Source organism: Salarias fasciatus, chromosome 7 (assembly GCF_902148845.1).
Source record: "Salarias fasciatus chromosome 7, fSalaFa1.1, whole genome shotgun sequence".
In the NCBI taxonomy this organism is placed as follows: domain Eukaryota; kingdom Metazoa; phylum Chordata; class Actinopteri; order Blenniiformes; family Blenniidae; genus Salarias; species Salarias fasciatus.
This window is the reverse complement of record NC_043751.1, coordinates 11173211-11192612: the sequence shown is the minus strand read 5'-3', so window position 1 is coordinate 11192612 and position 19402 is coordinate 11173211. Positions and strand designations below refer to the sequence as shown.

At 44.7% G+C, this 19402-nt stretch overlaps 1 protein-coding gene across 1 annotated transcript in view; it reads left to right on the top strand.

The window, feature by feature from the left end:
* The first annotated feature begins 7447 nt into the window (after window positions 1-7447).
* plxnb2b (plexin b2b) overlaps window positions 7448-19402 on the top strand; it is a 129132-nt gene continuing 117177 nt past the window's right edge. The window contains exon 1 of the mRNA XM_030095820.1: window positions 7448-8004. The gene's annotated coding sequence lies outside the window, so the exon portion shown is untranslated. The remainder of the gene's footprint in view (window positions 8005-19402) is intronic.

The following is a 19402-nucleotide window of genomic DNA, read 5'->3' as shown; positions in this document are numbered from 1 at the left end:
GGCCATGGAAAGTCAATTGTTTGGCACATTTAGTCACCAGAATAAATCTGTGGATTAACTATCAAGTTTAAATAGAAGCCATGAGCGTCTAAATTGAAGTGGGATACAGCAATTCAGCTTCAAGGGCCATAGCATCCATTCATTAAACATAAGACAGGTTCATCTGTTTGAAAAAACTCAGAATCAGCCTCCGTGTCAAAAGGATGCCAAAATTAGGTACATGTCTGAGTGCAACCATTTGATGTCAGATCAGGCCATGAGTCCTCGGCACAGGCAAATGTGTACTTTGCATACCGTGTGTATGTGACACAAACTGTAATCTCACAGTGAGAATATTAGAAGCCCTTTCACTTGTTGTGAAGCTTCGGTGGGATAATGCCGGTGCTTTTGGGTGCTCAGCAGATAAGCATTGGTGTGCCAGGTGTTAAAGCTGCCTGGGCTGACACATTAGACAGGGATTTGCTCCTGCCAGAATGTCAGGCCAATGAGGCTCATAGAGGTAGGCTTGGATCACTGTCAGGGACAGGTAAGTACGCAGATAAGGGGATTACACCATGTTTGCGCCAAGTAATCTCAAATGAATCCTGCCAGCCTCTGTTTCATCCTCACCTGGAACGCCCGAATTCATCTTTTCTCAACTCAAGAAACACATTATGAGAACAAAGTTCAATTTCCAAGATGATCCTTTTAACCTGGCTTAAAACAAATTGGAGCACTTGTCTGTTCTGGTCATTTAACAATTGTGATTGCAATAATCTCCCCTGGTTCTCAAAGGGGTATGATTACTTTTTTGTATTTGTATATCCTATTTTATCATCCGCTCGGGGTGGTTAAGTAATGCTAGGTTTTTTTTTAATCAAATGGGCCATCCTTTAAGGGAGAATCTGGTTTTGCCGTCTCAGACTGAAAGGCTTAAAGTTGACCTGTTGAACAAATAGGACTCCGTGAGAGTAGCTGAACGTCTCTCTGGGCCTCCCCGCTGGTAGGCAGAGTGATGAAAATAGAGTGTAGCAGATGGCTTAGCTGTTTCCACCATTCAGCGCAGGCTGCAGGGCAGCCCACATAATACCATGCCATCCAAAAGGGCTCAGTGGACGGCCTATAGTCTTCAAATTCTGAGAGCTATTTTCCCCTGAACTGTCAATCCATTGGCTCATACAAGAAAGGCGAAACTACAGTGACATATTCAAGCCGAGATTTAATCCATCTTACAGCATGTAGAGCAGCCAATGGCAGTATAAGTAGGACTGTTTTGGTTTTGGGGAATTAAATCTTGTCGGTGAAACCCAGAGACTGAGAACGAGCCAAGTAGGTTGGTTCAGCTTTCCTCGCGCTGCAACCTCCCGCCTGTAATTACACATCTTCAACGATCGTCAAGGACACACAGGCTCTTCGAATTTCTGATCGGTGACTCAACGGGAAATGGATGGCGCACACACTTTTAAAAGAGTGTGCAGGGAAGCGGGTGTGTTTACCGACACGCAAGTGCAGCCGGAGGTAAAAAGGCCATTGTGTAATCTGGTCTACTCTACATCAGCCTGGTTAAAGACATTTGCTGTTGCTTGAAGTCCCTGTGTTCCCTCCCAGAGTGAGGCCACCTGGACAATGCAAGATGAGCTGAGTAAACTGTGATTAGATTGTGTTGTGAACAGAAAGTGGAAGATAATTGCATTTTTTCCCCAAATGACAGCAAAGATAGTGTAAGTTGACATCCGATAAGCGAAGACAAATGTCACGCATGGCGGCTTTTAGTTTCAATCCAAACTTCATGGCAAAGATGCAAGGAGTTCTTTAGTTTTGGTGCCACGCAGCCATGTGCCTCTCCTTTAAGGCATATATTATCGGCATATTTATAGGACATGTCTGCACCTGCAATAAAAAAGTTCAGCAAAACCATAAAGGACAACTCTCTAATTCAAAAATGTTGGGTTTTTTTTTTTTTTTTTTTTGCTTCTCCAACACACATGCTGACACACACACATGCTTGCAGATTGTTCACACCAACCCACACACTGCTGCCACCCTGCTATTCCCAGCCTGTGGTTATTCCCAGACTGAGTCAGAACGGCACCATAAGCCCGTCTGTCCGTTTTCTGCCAAACCTGATGTCTCCCCGTCGCACATGCCTTCACAAAGGATGCGAGTTCCACATACAGTAGCCAGAGCTCGGTTACTCACACCTCCCTCCCGTGCACTGTAATTACTTATAACTCATATTGACAGCTGGAGGTGCACTCGGCTAGGTCAGAAATCCATTCACATCAAAGTGGTGCCTCTGCTTTAAATAACCTTCCTCTGTCTCCCCGTTGAGCCTTTCTTCACACCTTTATCGTTCAACAGCATGACAAGTTCCTGCGTCTGTGAACCGCTCCATCTGTTGTCTGTGCATCTTTAGATTAACCACCACAGTATATCTGGCAACCTTCACCCGCTGAAGCAAAAAGTAAGACTGATAGATGCCTGATACTGCCACAATCCAAGGGCGAGGACACGCGATGTTGAGAATGTGTAGATTATTTTCACATTTTACAAATTCTTCACTTATGGTGGGGTTACAAAAGCATAAATCTTTAGACTCACGCAGCACCAAAATTGGCAGCTCTGACTGAAATTGATGCTTTTAACGCTGTAATGTGTTTTTGTATGAGAGCCAAGACCAAGCGATGTCAGTTATTTACCAAATGGCCTGTGATCAACACAACTTTAGCTGTGAAACGCTTATGCTTCAAGAAGTTCCATGTGTTATTTTTTTTTTCCAGTGATAAAACATCATATCTGTCTAATCTGGTGAGACTTGCTAAAATGTTGGTCATTTTGCAGAAATGAGCAAATAAGTGGTTTGCATGGGTGTTTTCTTTTTTTAAATACAGTATAATGCCCACACACTAGAGGTTTCCAAAGAAAATGCAGGCACTCAGTGGGATGTCTTTTCCCAAAGGGATTTTTTCCCCTTGTGATTTTTAATGGGAAATCATTCAATTATTTTAAAACCATTGTTTTAGAATAGAATATACCATCAATGTGATATAGACACATTGAAATCAGAAACTGAGTTTCATTGAAAAAGCAATGGGTGGGGGTGGGGGGGGGGTGATATTATTGATGCTGATATACGTAATTTATCATTGATATAATTTTTCAGTGTTTGTCTGAAAACACATGAAAGACAGATGTGATTAAAAAATAAAACTGTGGAAAAACAATTACAACAGAATTTATAAAATTATATAACCGTAAAATAATGTACTCAAATAAAGCTTTAAAAAAATGCCTCTATGACAACATAAAACAGTTTAAATATCTACATAGTGAATGCTGACTCGCAGGTGAAACAGTTCCAGAATTCCGCCGATAGAGGGCAGTCTTTCCACGTGAGAAATACACTGTGAACTCTGAACCTTGACTCTAATCTGACTACTCCATCATTATGGACAACTGAAATGCTGCCTCATGAATGAGACTGTATTATATGTTTGATGGTCTAACATTCTACTGTCCGCACGAGCTGAGGGGCGCTCGGTGAAAAATGGTGCTGTTTGACACCAGCATGATAACAGATCATCACTATTCAAGCAACATAAAGGCGAGCTGCAGGACGGTATGGCCACATTGATCAAAGTGTCATCGCGTTCAGGCTATCTGCTGGAGAAGTTCCACTCCTGTTCCATTATAGTGAATATGGAGCATCTCGACTCTCTTCGCTACCTGAGTCCCCGGGGCTGCAGCCTTCCGAGACTCGGCAGCCTCATTACTCTTTAGACAAACACATTTGGACATATTGAACTCAGACCCAAAACAAGCCGGCCCCAGCCCGCCACCTTCCACTCTCGCAGTGCTGGGTGTTTGTCGCTCTCTATCCCTGGGTGTCTGTTTGCCTGACACTTGTCTGGCTTGGCCTACTTTCTTCTTGATCTCATCAGTCAACGTGAGGACCTGTGAAGGCCATCTCCCCCATCTTGTTCTGTGAATCTCCGCCAGCTCCGTGCCTGTGTCAGCACTTAGGGACTGACTCACACCCACGCCCACACACGCAGTCTCCGGTCTTTGCTCCGGGGCCCACCGTCGCAAAGGCAGAACATCTCCCTCATTCAACGGACAGCCTCATTTGCATGCCCATAAATCACTCAGAAAACTGACACCCAGCCGCACAACAAGGCATGACACGGCGGCACCGAACTCACCGTGCCAAATTGCATTGCTACGTGATATTAGGCTCTCAGCATAAAGAAGCCATTCATGTAACCTCTCGGGCGAAGCTGGAGTCAATCAAGCTCGAGCAGTACTTATAACACATATGGTTCATGTCTGAAATCGACGCCACTTTCACCCTCTTGCAGCATGAATGCGTCGCGTATGCGAGGCTTTCTGGCTATAAACGGCCGAAAACATATGGCTGATTCAAAGGTTGTTGCACATTCGCAAGGGCAATGAATTATTGTTGCGTTTTCTAAAACTTAGCAGGATTTAAGAGCTGCAAAATTATACATCTCGTGATTAACGATTCAGCAGCCAAGGTACAGTGAGCACACCAATAATTTGTGCTATAATGACTACTAATATGGCTCCTGGAAAGACATAGTCAAATGGTGCTCTGTGAAATATAAATAAATGAGCAGTAGGTGCTTTTGAAAATATAAAAGGAGTGTCCCTATAGTCCCTTTCCACATTAATCAGTATTCATTTGTATGGAACACCAGTGGTTTATTTATGCTCAACTTTGTTGTTTATTTATTAAGCAAAGTGCAATTAACGTCATTACATTCAGTCACTTCAAATATAACAGATGTGTTGCACACCAAGTCTATAGCGGCAGCTAATTTACAATTACAATCAATTTGCTTTGAAGATAGGCGATGCTGAGGATTCTGCCGATTTCCCAGTACAACGTGAAAACATTTTTGATTTTGCTCACAGGACCAACAAGTGACAGCTCGACAGCATTGTGTCTTTCTCGGGGAAACTGACAGGCCTCCTTGTCAACAGTTTTCCCTGTGAACTAGTGTACATACTTCACTATCCACAATGTCTCCCGACTGTCTCCCAACAGGAAACATTAGATTGCTCCTTGATGGACACATACAGTGACTTGCATTTTCTTTTCTTTCTTATTTTTTGCTGCCCTGAGGTCATGTCTGCCAGGGGAGAGGTAGCCTACAGCCCTAACAAGGGGAGTATAGGCCATAGATGAGCATAGATCAAACACTGTACATGAATGTACCCATCAAATTAGGATGCTTTGCTTCTTCACTTCAAATAAGCTATTTTTAGGAAATGAAGCTACTTTGGTGTCGGACATTTTTTGGTCCCAGGGTTGGATTCCTGCAAGAGGAAAATTGGACTCCTGACCTCAATATTTCTGAATTCCTGGCTTCAGAGCTGCACCTCAAAAAGGTATCCCTCACAGAACACATTTTACCATGAACAGAGGAAGCACAGGTGTATGTAATGACATTACCAATGGCTGAACTCCCTTTAGTTGCTGTACTCTGAGAAGGCAGCCCGGTGTGCTACTTTACAGTCACACCGTCATGGTTTACTGTGACACTGAACCGAAGAACTAAACCACTGCTAATGTTTTAATTAACAGCTTAGCCTTCCTGCAAAATTTGGTTAGAAATGTATTTAAAGAGGGGGGAAAAAAAATCATCCACTTATTCTGTACTGTTTTATCCAACTCAGTGTCACAAGATGCTGGAGCTCATGCAGCTGAGTTAACGGCACAGTATGGCATGCAGACAGACGGTCACGCAAACTCAAATCCATACTTGCAATTCAGGGTACTGACTCAGCCTGGAAGTGAGAGCTGAAACCACAACAGCACTGAGCAGAGAAAACACTGTCAAGAGCATATTCTCATTCTCCTAAGTAGAAGGCATCTCAAAGCAAATTGAATCAGGTCAACTGGACTTAGTCATATGTCTTGGAAGACGCTTCGCCTCTTATCCGAGTGACTCCATCGGTTCAGAAACGATTTGTGATTCGACACAAGACGCAAAACAAATTTAAACCAGCTAGCCTACGCCTGTGCTCCGCCGTGAGAGTGGACAGAATCTCGGATAAAGCCCAGAATCACCTCTTAACTGACAGGATATGACAGATCTATTTCACAATTGAGGGCCTGAAGGAAAAATACCACTAGTTACTCTGGAGACTTAAACACACCCTGGTCGATACAGTCTGGAGAATGTTATAGACTTGACACAAAACACCAACCTGCTTTTTTTTATAAACTGAAATGTCTTCAAATCCTGAATTCTAAGATACTTCTTTAGGTCTGACAAATGTAAATATATTGGTGAAACTGAATATATTACATTTGGTAAACAGCAAGTCAGGGGTAGTTTCATAGAAGATTACTTTTTACTTTTATAAGTATTTCTTCAACAGCTGCACTTTTACATGTAAGTGAACACAGTTTCAGTAATGCCAGTGTAGTCCAGCACACATTTTCACTGCCCTTCTTAACTCTGCTAATCTGTCATGTGGGTGAACGGGCCCTTAAACCCACCTCAGACTACAGACATGAATAAATGAGCCAATATGCAGCACTTATTGCAACAACGTCCCCACATTTCATCATTTTATGATAATGTTTCATGTAGACCAACATTTCGTTGTTAGATAATGCTCCACCAACATGTGTTGGGTGGAGGGCTAAGGGGGAAAATGAAAACCAGATGGAGAAGTGTATCATTTCAGGAAACTGTTTTCAAACTATGCACATTAGGGGTGTCCAATCCATTTTAGTGCATACACCCACTGTAGGAAGGGGGCCAGCAGTCAGAGAAATGTTAACATTTCAACGCACCACTTCTGTCAATAGCAAATATTTTTCCTTTTTTTTTTTACTGCAAAGACACACAATTGCATCATGAGAACGTTTAATGTTTTATTCTTTTACACATTCTGAGCCAATAATTGTACATTTGTGAAGCTATAAACTAAAATGTGTCAAGTTAAGAGACTATCGAGAGACAGCTTTCATGGTGAAATACTATTGCGCACTTTGAAATGTTCTTCATTTGTTGCTCCTCCAACAATGACATGGAATTTTCCGCTCCTGGATGAATTGTGGAGCCTATAAACACAGTTAATCCCGCCGGGGCGGGACTATGAGTGACATCAAGAACTGTTCGCCCCGTGCCTTCTGAAATCACTCCCGGTGTATGCACTTTCTCCTGGAATGACCTGGACCCGGACCCGCCCCCCCCCCCCCCCCCCCCCCCCCGCCGGATCCGGACCACACTTTGGGAAGCACAGCGCGGGGCTGGCCGCCGCCACACACCGCTCCCAGCGCCCGCGGAAATATTTCTGCGCGTCGGCGCACAGACGACACGCAACTTGCACTCTTCCCCTTCTCTTGTTCTCACTGTGCGCGCACACGGAGCCGCGCGCGCGCGGGGTGGTTTCAGCCTGGAGAGAGAGAGAGAGAGGGAGAGAGAGAGAGGGAGAGAGGGTGTAGGAATTGGAAATACTTCCTCCGGTTTCCCGATCGCGTCGGTTCGCTTCGCCTCCTCCTCCTCCTCCTCCTCCCTTCTTCCTCTCTCGGTTCAACCTGCGGGTTTTCCGGCGCGATGACAGTCGGGGCGAACGCGTAAAAGGCATCCCACAGGTGTGTTTGCTGCCAACTGAGACGCGGCTCTCGAAGGCGCACGCACGCACACGCAGACACACACACCTGGAAATTAGGCTACCATGTGACTCGGCACCTGGGCGTGGAGAAACTCCAGATAATCTAACCGGAGAGACTCTTTTCTGTCGAGGACTTGCCCGTGTCGCCTCTCAGCGGGAGAAAGCGACAAAGTAGCCCGTTTTTCTCCGGAATAGTGCCTTTTCTGAACCTCCCCCTCTCCACAGGACGCGCGGGGCGACTAAAATGTAACCTTGCTGACGGACTTATTTCTTTTTTTTGGTATTCTTATCTAACCAGGACGCTTCTCCGGTGTTTTTTTTTTCCTGGACTGTTCAGAGCAACTCTACTCTCTTCGCTCCTTTTCCTTCAAGGTGAGTTCCGGGGAAAGCTGGCGTCTCCTGACGGAGCGGGACTGGGACTAATTTGCCTCCCCCTCTCCAATTGCATCCATGTTATCATTTCCAAACTCCGGTAAATACTAGCGCCAAGTTTTGATATGTTATTACACGCCTTATTGATCCAGCAGCGGAGCGTAAAGCGTGTCCCTGCCTTCCCTGCGCAGGAATAACGCCGCTGCTTTGACGCTCCTCCTGTTGTTGTAGTTGGAGCTGTGTGTTTCCGGGACAAGTTTTTAGAAACATATAACAATAAAAAAACTCAGCCTAATGATAAGGAGACGCTCTTGAAGTACAGTAGTTCTGCCTGAACACGTGAAAGCTGTTTTTTTTTGTGTGTGTGCGGGAGTTATGAAATGCGTGTTTGTAACGCTTCGTGAGTCGAGGCGACTCATGACTGCTCGCAAACTTGTTTCCCTGTTCGCGAGTGAACGGCTGATTGTTTGCAGACAGGGAGGAGGAGGAGGAAGGGGGGGACCATAAGCCCCTGGAGTCGTGCTCTCGTTCTGCTTTTCCTTCTCCAGACCACGCATTTGGTTCGGAGGGAGCACTGTAGACGGGGTCTGCCCCATCACCCCGCGTGTAGCTCTCTGTCACTGAGCAGGCAATTTCAGTGAGAAATGGGCACGTGAACTGCCCCCCCCCCCCCCCCCCCCCCCCACACACACACACACACACACACACACACACCTCCACCACCATCCCTGGACAGTAGACTGTACATCAACATCAGAGGGGGCAAGAATAGCAGTGAGCGATGCCTCCTGTTTGTTTTCCTGCTCCCTCTTGTTCTCTCTCTCTCTCTTCCTGCCTTGTCTCTCTCGTGGAGAACAGGGAGACAGAAGCACTATTCATGTCCCTGTTGAGTCTCCTCTGCCTTGCTGTCAGTCTGTATCTCTCAGTCCCTGGCGCAGCCCTCAACAGACCACTGTACTGCCTTGTTGCCTTTCTAAATTGTCCTTTTATGTTTTTTGCAAATCCTCCCCCCCTCCTGCCATCCGCTACCGCTTGTAGGCAGATCTACTGTATGCAGGATGCTCCATCTCCGGGAGGGATTACTCCCATTAAATAACACCACGCAGCCTCGTGGCGGGAATGGATTAGCAGAGGGAAGGGGGCACGTGAAGGCAGGAAAGACGGCTGCTGGTTGTAGAAGTTGAGGCTAGGAGGGGGTTTTAGCAGGGGGTCAGCCTCCAGTCTCTTGACTACAGCAGGGATTGATGCCATCTGCTCGCAAGGACGCACACAACCAATTGAAAACCGAGTTTCTTCCATGTCCTTCTTCTCTTTCCATCATCATCTCTCTCTCTCTGTTCTTTCCCTCTGTCTGCCCCACAATGCTTCATTCAGTGTTTATCACCGCTGCTCCGAATAAATAGAGACACCTTATCTTTGCCGAGAAGAGTGGTGATAAATGTTTTCTCCTGTTCCCCGAAAGGGTGAAGAAGACAAGCATACCACACTTCTTCACCCCAGATGCTCTTTTTAGGACAGGTGAATAGAAGGCATTGCTCATTCAGGTCTTATTAGTGTTTTTGTATTCTGCAAAATACTCCCAAAAACCAAATGCAAGCTCTTTAATACACGGTGAAGGGTGCAAACAACAAACACGGCCAGCATTTCCATGAGTCCTCCCCTCCTCCCTGCCTCGTCTTCAGTCATATGCCACCAGCTCTGAAATCGAAACTTTGTGATGAGATCCACTCTATTGTTAGATCCAGTAAAATAGCTTCTGACCAGCTCAGAGATTGCGGTGGAGAGTTTCTGGCCAGTGAGCGCTCAGCTGTTAAACCCCCACATGTTAGGTTGAGCTGAAGTATGTCCTTTCCTTTTTAGTCGCACTCAGTTTGAACTTTCCATGTAGTTCGAACCTGTTGCAGAGTGCTCACGAGGTCACATGAATTTGACTCGTGTGCCGTCGCTTTTGTTTCCCTTGTGCTGGATTACTGATTTCTGTAATTTTCATTTTGGAAATACAGCAGTAATCCTCATCAGCAACAAGCAATCTCAATACCTCCTGTCTGCTGCACACAGACAGAAATCCATCGCTAAACAATGTGATACTGGAAAAAATGTACCCAACCCCGGTTTATTGCAAATGTCTCATTTTAAATGACGAGTTAATCTCCTTCTTTCCGGTCTGTCCTAATCATTGGATGTAATCTCCATGAAAATAGCTTTGCTTTTTCTGTTAGTTCTACTTTCGTTTTGAAAGTGGTCAAGCTCCTATTGTTTGAACGGCTTTTTACACTTCATATTGGACTTTGGCTTATTGGTCACAAAACAGCAGAAGCACACATGAGAAAGGGTCATGTGCTGTACCTCGCTCTTGTTGCTTATCTAAGGTACACATTGATTTCAGGAGTGTGTTGGCAGCTATTGCAAGGGAGTGTCGGCTTGGCGTTAGATAGCTGAAGATTCCGGGGAATAGAGATTTCCATTGGAGACAGATTCGTCTTTTCATGTCTGGGGATTATCTTGTGATGAGCGGACGTCATGCTAAGGTGGGTTTCTGATCTTATCTGGACTGGGTTTTAAAGCTGCCTCCCTTACCCTTGGACTTCACGCCTTTGTCCTAAACTGTCGCCTCAACAGTTTCTTTTCATTTCATCCGGCGGTGGGTTCCTTTTTTCTGATTCTCATTTTGTCTCTCATCCAATAAACCTTTTTCAACCTCACTGCTCAACACTTCTTCCCTCTACTCACTCGCATGCACCCCAGATCCCAAATAACAAAGCGGATGTATAGCAGACCTATGAGGTGTCATCATGCTAATTCCCGTCGTCACTCCTGTAACAGCAGGCAATATGAGATTGGCTCTTTGGCAGAAGATGACGCTACATTGCACTCAGCACCGCCAACAGAGTACTTCATACAGCTTTATGTTCACAGCGGCTTTGGGTTTAACCTGGTCTCTCCACACGCCTACAAGTCGAGCACTTCAGCCCCAAATATTATGGTCAAGTGGAGCTCAGCAGGGTGTTCTTGTTGCCTCTAAAACAACCTTGACGCTTTCTGAATGCACACTCTTTCATCCTATGTACGCGACCAGGCACATCATGCATTCCAACCATCTTGACATCATTTCTTCTCATGCTGTTGCCAAGTCATGCGGGTATTTCCCACTGCTGCCCACACTGCCTGCTCTCTGCTCTCTGTCTGCCCTCACCTCTACCTTTAACCATTGTGACTTTTTTTTTCCTTCACTCTCATTGCTTTTAGCATGAGTAAAGGGGAACATGATGAGTATTGTAAACATGCTCACACTCCTGGAAGAGCTAAATGATTCACGTGGGGAGGGAGTTGCCTTAATTGCTTAGTTGAGAGGTTGTGGGCAGGATGTTCCGCATAACCGAGACATCCTAGTATCTTGAAAGAGAGAGAAAGCAGAGAGGGAGAGAGCTGGTGGGATATGAGGTTTACAGAGGTAGGCGGCTACTTTAAAAATGTTAGCCCCAAGGAAATCATGATATCTTCTGCTGCTCAAAGAGCATTTTGGGAACAACTGTAGTGCTGACTGTCAGCAGTGTTGACATGGCTCAGGTTGGAAAACCAGAGATGGTTACGGAATAGATACTTACCTCAGTCACTGTTTCCTCTCACTTGCTTATCGACTGCATTGAGCTGATGGTTGAAGTAGAGACACACACAGTACGGGAAAAACACCTTCATTGCTTCATTCATGGATACATTTGATTTTTTTTTGGGTTCTTCAGATTCTTGTTGCACGCAAGTTGCCCTCTTGCAGTGACTGTGATTATGACTGAAACAATGAAAACAATCCGGTGATGGACCACAGATTAGATTGTTGGCTGGATCAATGTAACAATGGACCTTTCTTCCCCTAGAAGGCCATTGTTTGTGTAAGAATGACAAAAAGTTTCAAGCATGTGAAGTTACATAAGTGTTTGAAGGAATGTACCGGCAGTTGCTTGTTTTTCTGCTATAATCCAAAGTCTTGTTTTTAACGAAATGGTCTTGGTGCCTAAAGCTAAGCAAACAAACAGTGTCATGAAACTCACCGTTCTATTGATTTTTGTTTACAGTTTTGCTAATGTCTGGTGCACTGGTGTTTGTATGATATGAAAGGTATTTTCAGCACCGGTACGTTGAACATATTGGAGCGAAACCTGTGTTAGATGTTTCATGTCTACTTTATTGAAAAGTGTTATGTCAGTGTCATTTCTTCTTGAGACTTGCATGTTGTCATAGAGAAATTTGACATTGCCCTCTGACCATAGGGCTGCCTGGTGACCGAGGTACACGATCCACCATAGAAAAAACTATCTGAAAACTCATAAGCAAACATGAGACTGAGGGGTCACCTTGATTTTTATCCGGGGAAATCTTATTCACATGCTTTCTTCTCAAGGCTTGTATTGGCAGGAGAGAAGAGCGCCGCAAATTAATTTATTTTTTGCTTTGGTGATTGAGTCTGGCACATTTTGCTATCAAAATACTATCCGTTTAAACACTTCAGAGAGAAGTCTGTCGTGCCTGCTTCAATCGCAGTAACGTGATGGGTGATGTTTAGTCCACCTCCCTTACTTTATGATGAAAAGACGACTCAGATCTCTCAGACTCTGACATATTGAAGATGAGTCAAAGCTTCATTTCTGTGCAAATTGAGGGTGCCTGTGCAGGATTTGGCAGCTTGCTGATATATCTTTCTCAGAGGACTGTGGTTTGAAATGGACTTGGGCTTACAGTAACCACAGAATAATGGAAACCGTGCAGAGCTACTTATTCCACCTGTAATGCATTTTCACCGCACTTTTTTGTTCTTGACTGAGAGTTGCTCCATGTTGAGTGCCATTTAATTCTTGCTGAGGTACCAGTGGGTGCAGTTCATTTTTATCTATGCGAGTCATTTTGCAATTAATCCTCAAACTGACCAATTTACTCACGCCAAGATCATTTTTAATTATCACCTCTGCTTTACAGCTAATATGACGTCCAGCTGGTTTATGTTAATGTGGCAGTCGCTGTCGAGTGTTGGCCCTGTTCGTTTTAAATTTTTCGCATGTACACTGGGCTATTAATTATGAAGGACCGAATGTGCGTCTCAGCCAGAAATATTGGGTGACAGATGCAGGAAGGGTCAGTAGACTGGCAGCAGCTGGAGATGAAGGTCAGCCCAACCTGGGTGAGCAAAGGGAGAAGACAAAGAGGGATGGTTTGTGTAAGTGTAACTTTGTTGAGGAGATGAATGGTGATCATCCGTCCAGGAGGTGACTCACTTCAGACTGAATATACAACTTTTCCAGAGACATATGCAACCTTATTTTAACAGCCACACTGTAAAGAGCACATATTTATTTTGCTACTAGCAGACAGAATCTGTTGTTTAACAGAAAAAAAAAATAATACTGAAAGCAAATATCAAATGTTATAGATGTTTATTTAGAATGGGAAGGATCTTTATGAATGTGTTTGGGTGTTTTAATTTTTGCTTGCATGATTTTGTACTAAACCACACTGCAGTAGTTTTTTTTTCTTTTTTTTTAAACAAAAACTGAAATATAAAGTGTGTTTGCATGAGTCCCAAAATAGCAGTGCCAATAATATATCTTGAGAAACCATATGCTGTCCTTATTAACTGTGGCATCTGCTGAAGCCTGCTGGCAGCTGGAAGTGGACATGGGGGTGGCAGCACTACTGGAGGTTGGTTGTCTGTCCCTCGGTTGTCTGCTTTTGTCAAAATTTAAAATCAGGCATGTTTTAATGGTGGAACAAAGAGATTTTACACCTGTGCTTGTTACTGTGTGGCTCTCTGCCCTTGTTTAGCACATCTTAAAAGAAATCAAATATAAAATGAAATGTGACGCATGTAGCTGTATTTAAAATGTTGCTCATTCGGATTGACATTAGCCTAAGAGAGGAATTTCATGTGTGTCTAGTCTGTACATTTTCTAATGCATGCAGATCAAAGTGCACAACTTTTATTCTAAAGATGGATTATATAATATCTGGGCAAGGTTAGCCTCCTTTATTACATTTTATGATGAAATGATATTAAAATGATTTTTTTTTTTTGTCAAAAGCGTGTCCTTGTCTCTGTTAAATGAGGTGGGCATCGTGGCCTTTCCGTAGCCTATGATGCAAGAGGGACCTATTAAAATCTGTTCATACAGCCATTGTTAAAGTTACCGTGAATCTAGTTAAATGCCACCGGCTCTGTTGCTTCTCATCTGTAAACTGACAGGCCGTTGTAACTTTGGGAGCAGTCTCAGCAGCCGTAATAATCCTGCCAAAGATACTGCTTTAACCTTACAGACTGACATTTTCCTAGTCGTCACTGTTCACTGAAATATGGGACTGCTAATCTGAGGTTTATCTTTGCTTAGGTAACCGTTTATATTTCAAGAGATGTTTTTTTAATTCCTGATCTAGGTGAGAATTAGCTATCCAGTGCAGAAATAGAATGATTCCGTGGGGAAATGTACAAAAACAAATCAAACTCACAGTAAACAACTGGTTGGATAGTTTATGTCTGCAGCTGAGCTTTTTCATCTTTTTGTTGCATAGCTCTTTTTTTTGTTGTTGTTGTGCAGATCTATGGAAGGCATCAGCGTGAGTCAGGTCTTTACCTTGCCATTGACCTTGTGGAGTTAGACCAATGCGATGGAATAAGAGCAGACTCGCCTGAGTGTGCACCACTCATGTTTGGTAATGATATACAGGAACGTGTGCTTAAGCAGCCAACCATGACCCATGCGCGGGAAAAATGTAGAAGTGCCCATTGCTTCTGTGTTCGTAGCTTCCTCTTAGCAGTGGCTTTCCTGAATGTACTTTCTTGTTCTCTTCATCAGCAGTCTCTTTATCTTTCGTCCTCTTCTCCGTAACTTTTCTTTCCGGTTGGAATTTTTTTTTTTTTTTTGCAGCTCTGTTCTTTGTCTTTCCTTACTCGGTGTGTCTGTACTCTACGTGGATATTAATCCTGGTGCTTCAAACCTGCCCGGGGCTCGGAGCTGTCTTCTGAAATGCAGATCTGTGGAGGTGTCATCATAGCTCTATGTCTTGGGTGTCTGCGCTTGCCCCCCAGCCTCACTCTCCTATTCACGCAGCCGTGATGACATGCATTATTCCTCACTGACTCATCTGGGCAGCCTCAAAGCTACCCAGTTTTGTTTCCCTCCGCAACTTTTTCAGCCAAAATGAAAGTGGTGGGATAATTTATGCTGGTGTCTGCAAATCATGTAGGCATTGTTTCTCCTTTTCTCTACCTTTTTCCCCTTTCCAGTGTAATCTGTGTACGGTGACTCAGACATGTGATGGTCATGCAGATAACTTTGTGCATGGTTTATTTCAGTCCTGTGACACACAGCTTCCCAGTGTTCCCCTTTTGACAGATCGGTGTTTACAGTTGCTTTTTAGCCTCTAACCCAAGCAAATGATAGGCCTACAAGAAATGACATCAGAGTCGCAGCCACATGCCCTTGTAAGAATGCCTAAATATTTACTAGCCCTCATAACACATGCTAGCTTACCACTTAGACTCCGATTTGTTCAGCCTGAAAGTTTTTAAACTCAGCCCTGTGGTTACTTCCTTCTCCTCTAAGTACGTCTTTTCTACGTCCTGTCTGAGTCGATCCCACGTCACGTCCCTCAGTGGAAGTTTGTTCTTTAATTACAGTCATTAGCCCGAGTTGATCTGCTGCTGGGGTTACGGAACCTTATTACCGAGACCTTGTCTCTTTCCTCTCCGCACTGTCTAATGCTGCTCTCCAGTGCGTTCTCTGAAACCAAGCTGCAGTTACTGTTTACAGAAAACATTCTGCCAAATTGGATCCCCCAAATCACACGAGTCTCACCAGGAGACTTTTCCCCCTTCTACTCTCATCCTCTGTCAATTGGAAATAGAGGAGAAATGTGCGATGTTCCAATAACGGATTGAAGCAAAGTGGGGTGTAAGCGGTCTGCTGTAGTTTGTTCACTGGTGGCTGGACTCTGGCGTAGCCCACCGCTATGGACCTCCACTAGGTTCTCTTTAAGCGAACCTGTTGAGACCAGGCACACGCTCATTCTCATTTATTGGTTTTATTTTTAACCAGTTTCTGTTCTGTTTCACCACCGCTCCCTATTTTTAGTCTGCCTTCAGGATGTCATGACAAATTCCTATGTGCCTGTTGTTTAATTAGTAATACAGCTCTTCTTAGGTAACGGAAACGGCTAAGTCACATCTCGGTCCCACTGGATTCCTATGTGTCTCTACACCTTCCAACTTGAAAACAAAACACTATCGCCCCTTGAGCCGCACACTAAAACTACACATCTGTTCCTCACATATGCTATGAAGAAAGAAAAAACAAGTTTGAGTCATTAAAACCCACAGAGATTATTGAATATGGCATAATTCCAAGTGATAATATCCCTCTTGCTTTAGTATTGAAAATCTGATCAGATTGGATTTCAGTGAGTGCCAGTACTGTTGTTGACCATACAGTTAAGCTTTAAAGGTTTTACTGGCACATTGTTGTGACCATAATACTGTGGCATTTATGAGGATGATAAGAGAAGCTTGTGATGCACATATGTCCTAATTGTGTAAAGATGTGGTATCGGCGCATCACATGGAAGCATGCTGTTGATCTTTCCCATGACAAACTAGGTTAAGCTTTTAAACAAGATGATTAGGTGGAAAAACAATCTGTTGTTTGGTCCAGTTCCTCATGCAGAAAATCACCAGTGAGGAAGTGTTGACTGGCTGCACACGACAGTCCTACCTTTGGGTAGCGGTGCACACCTTACAATGGCTTGTGTTTATGGTAATAACAGAACACAAGTAAAGCTCAACTCAGTATTTCAGTGCATTATTAGCAGCAGTAGACCACCCGAGGAGCCCAGACAAATAAAAATCCCATTTCCTCCTTTTCCATTGGTGGTATTAAGAGCTGAGGATTGTGCTGGTGCCTGAGTGCCAATGAAAAAGCCACTCTGTGTGTGAGCAGTTAAAGCCCTCTCAGCGCAGCAAGGGTGAGGCCTTCCTTCTGTATGCATCACCCCAGTGGCTTAGATCGATTCACTGTTTGCTCTGTCTTGTCAAAGAGTGAGCTCACATTGGCTGCTCTGCCCACGGAAAATAATTCGGACTTTGACCGGGGGAAAGCCTGCCTCGCCTTCAATGGCGCACAGTACACAAATGTATACATGTACAGGAAGTCCACGTGCAGTCTGTCTCACAGCCTGAGGGAGGTGGTCAGCCCGGGACTGAATCCATGAATTCCTCATAACACAATCTGTTGGCTGATCAATAATTCAATTCTATCTGTGAGCAAGCATGTCTGGATCCAATCTCACCTGCACCTCCCTTGGCCTGTTCCTAACAAGGTGGGTGTTGTGTCCTTGAGCTGAGCTCGGCTTATGTCTGTGTGCTTCCCTGTGTCCTTGTGTGTCTGTCGATTACTTGGCTTCAGTTAGTTCTCAGGCTGTGGTTATTCTAGTTCATCGTTGTGTATCCACTTCCCCTGTGCATGTGTGTGCACGCATGAGAGCCCTTAGCCAGTGTGGATTACAGAGCGCTCATTATTTCGACTGTGTACATCACTTGTGTCTTTGTGTCCACAGCTGTGTGTGAATGCAGAAGTGTCCGTCTACAGTTGGCGAAGTTGATATTTGTGTGTAGATGTGAGTTTGAGCTTATGCATGATCTCCCTCCAGGCAGCTAGACGAATCAAAGGCACGGATCTCATTAAAAGGTATAGCGCCTGTGGAGAGGTCAGTGGCTAAGTTCTCTGATTAGTGGGCTCCGGCGGGCTGCCTGGGTGCTGTTTGGCGACAGCGTCTGAGGGTTGGTGAGTGGGAGGGCTTGGGGTGGAGGGCTGCTCTCATCGACATTCCTCTCATCCCACTCCAGTCTACACCTGGCGGATGCTGTGCCCAACAGCCTTTCTCATCGCGGGCGTCGGCCTCATCCAGCGGGGTCAAGGACAACACCCAGGGGCATAGATTTACCCCAAGCTCCAGTTGCCTGGCCTCTTCCTGCTCCCCGTCTTTTCTATCGCTGCCTAATGGGTTGCCTACTTCCAGTTCTGTTTTTATCCCTCTTTGAGTGTTTTATCAAAGGCCACATTCAGTTTCCATCCCAGCGACAGCCTCTCTCGCTGCATATCAAGCTGCACCAGTAGTCCAACGAGCAGCTTTCTGGGTCGTTAGTAACTCGTTCCAGGGCCCGGACTCCTATCAAAGCCAGGGACCGTGAACCAGAGATGACTTTCAGCCAAGGGCAAAGTGTAAGGTATCTGTGAGTTAGACAGAAGGGGATGCGTCTGAAGGTTGCATGACTTTGGACAGTTTCTCCCTTTCTTCTCAGTGGTCGTTCTCTTTGCTCCCGCTGTCTCATTCCCCTGTGTGCCTCTCAGTTTAATGCCCTTCCAGATAAAACAACGCCAGTAAACTTCCTCTTTGTTTCTCTCTCTCCTTTTCTTGCTGATAACCACGCTATCTAAAAGTAGGCCCTGGCAGCACTCCCTGTCTATTCACTCCCCCCCACTCCATCCCCTCACCTCCCTTTCCTCTTTCCTAGTATGGGTGTATTGTATGTAATCAGTAGATGGGGTGGAGGGGGGGTGAAGGGTGCATTTTTTTTTTTTTTTGTCAACTTTTTTTTTTTCCTTTTCTTTTCTGGGCCGCCAGAGAAGGTGGCGGGAGCGATTGCGGATGGAGGGGACTGGCGAGTATCTGCTGACTGTCACTTCCATTAAGTGTGTTGTCCTCAGCCGCCTCCCCTATATGCCCAGATCCAGCTCTCAGTAAGCCCCTTTGTTCGGTGTCCAGCCTTTTTAATCCACACACCCTTCAACCTTATACTTTCGCTTCACAAGTGTTTAGATCATTTTTAGGGTTTTTTTTTTTTTTTTTATTGCTATACAGAGTTTTATCAGAATTGAGGGCTTCTGTAAACATATATGTTTCTTGCTCTGAGGCTTTTGCAGCAACACATATCTCCAAACAGTAGAGAGGGGTGGAATCACAGTAATCCACACTCGGTGGTGAGGCTCCCACTGCCTCTCTTTTTCCAGTCTCTGTCCCTCTCAGGCTCAATCAATTAATGAAACTTGACATTTATTGGAGAAAACAAATAAAAGTGCTTGGCTGGGGGATTATCTCATATGAAAACTGCTCTCACATTTTTCTGTTTGTTTACATATCAATGGACATCCCGATCCCCAGACAGCAGCTCGCTGCCAAAAAATGGAGGCCTCAAAGGAATCTGGTTTAACGCTGCGCAAGTGCATTTTCTAAAGGGCAGTGCCGCGTCTCTGGATGTCGATGTCTGTTTAGCAGAATAATCAGTGTTTTAATTAGCAAAAGTCAGTTTAGAATATCAATTATGGTTTTCCTTTATCTGTAGTCATGTCACACCAGGAAACAA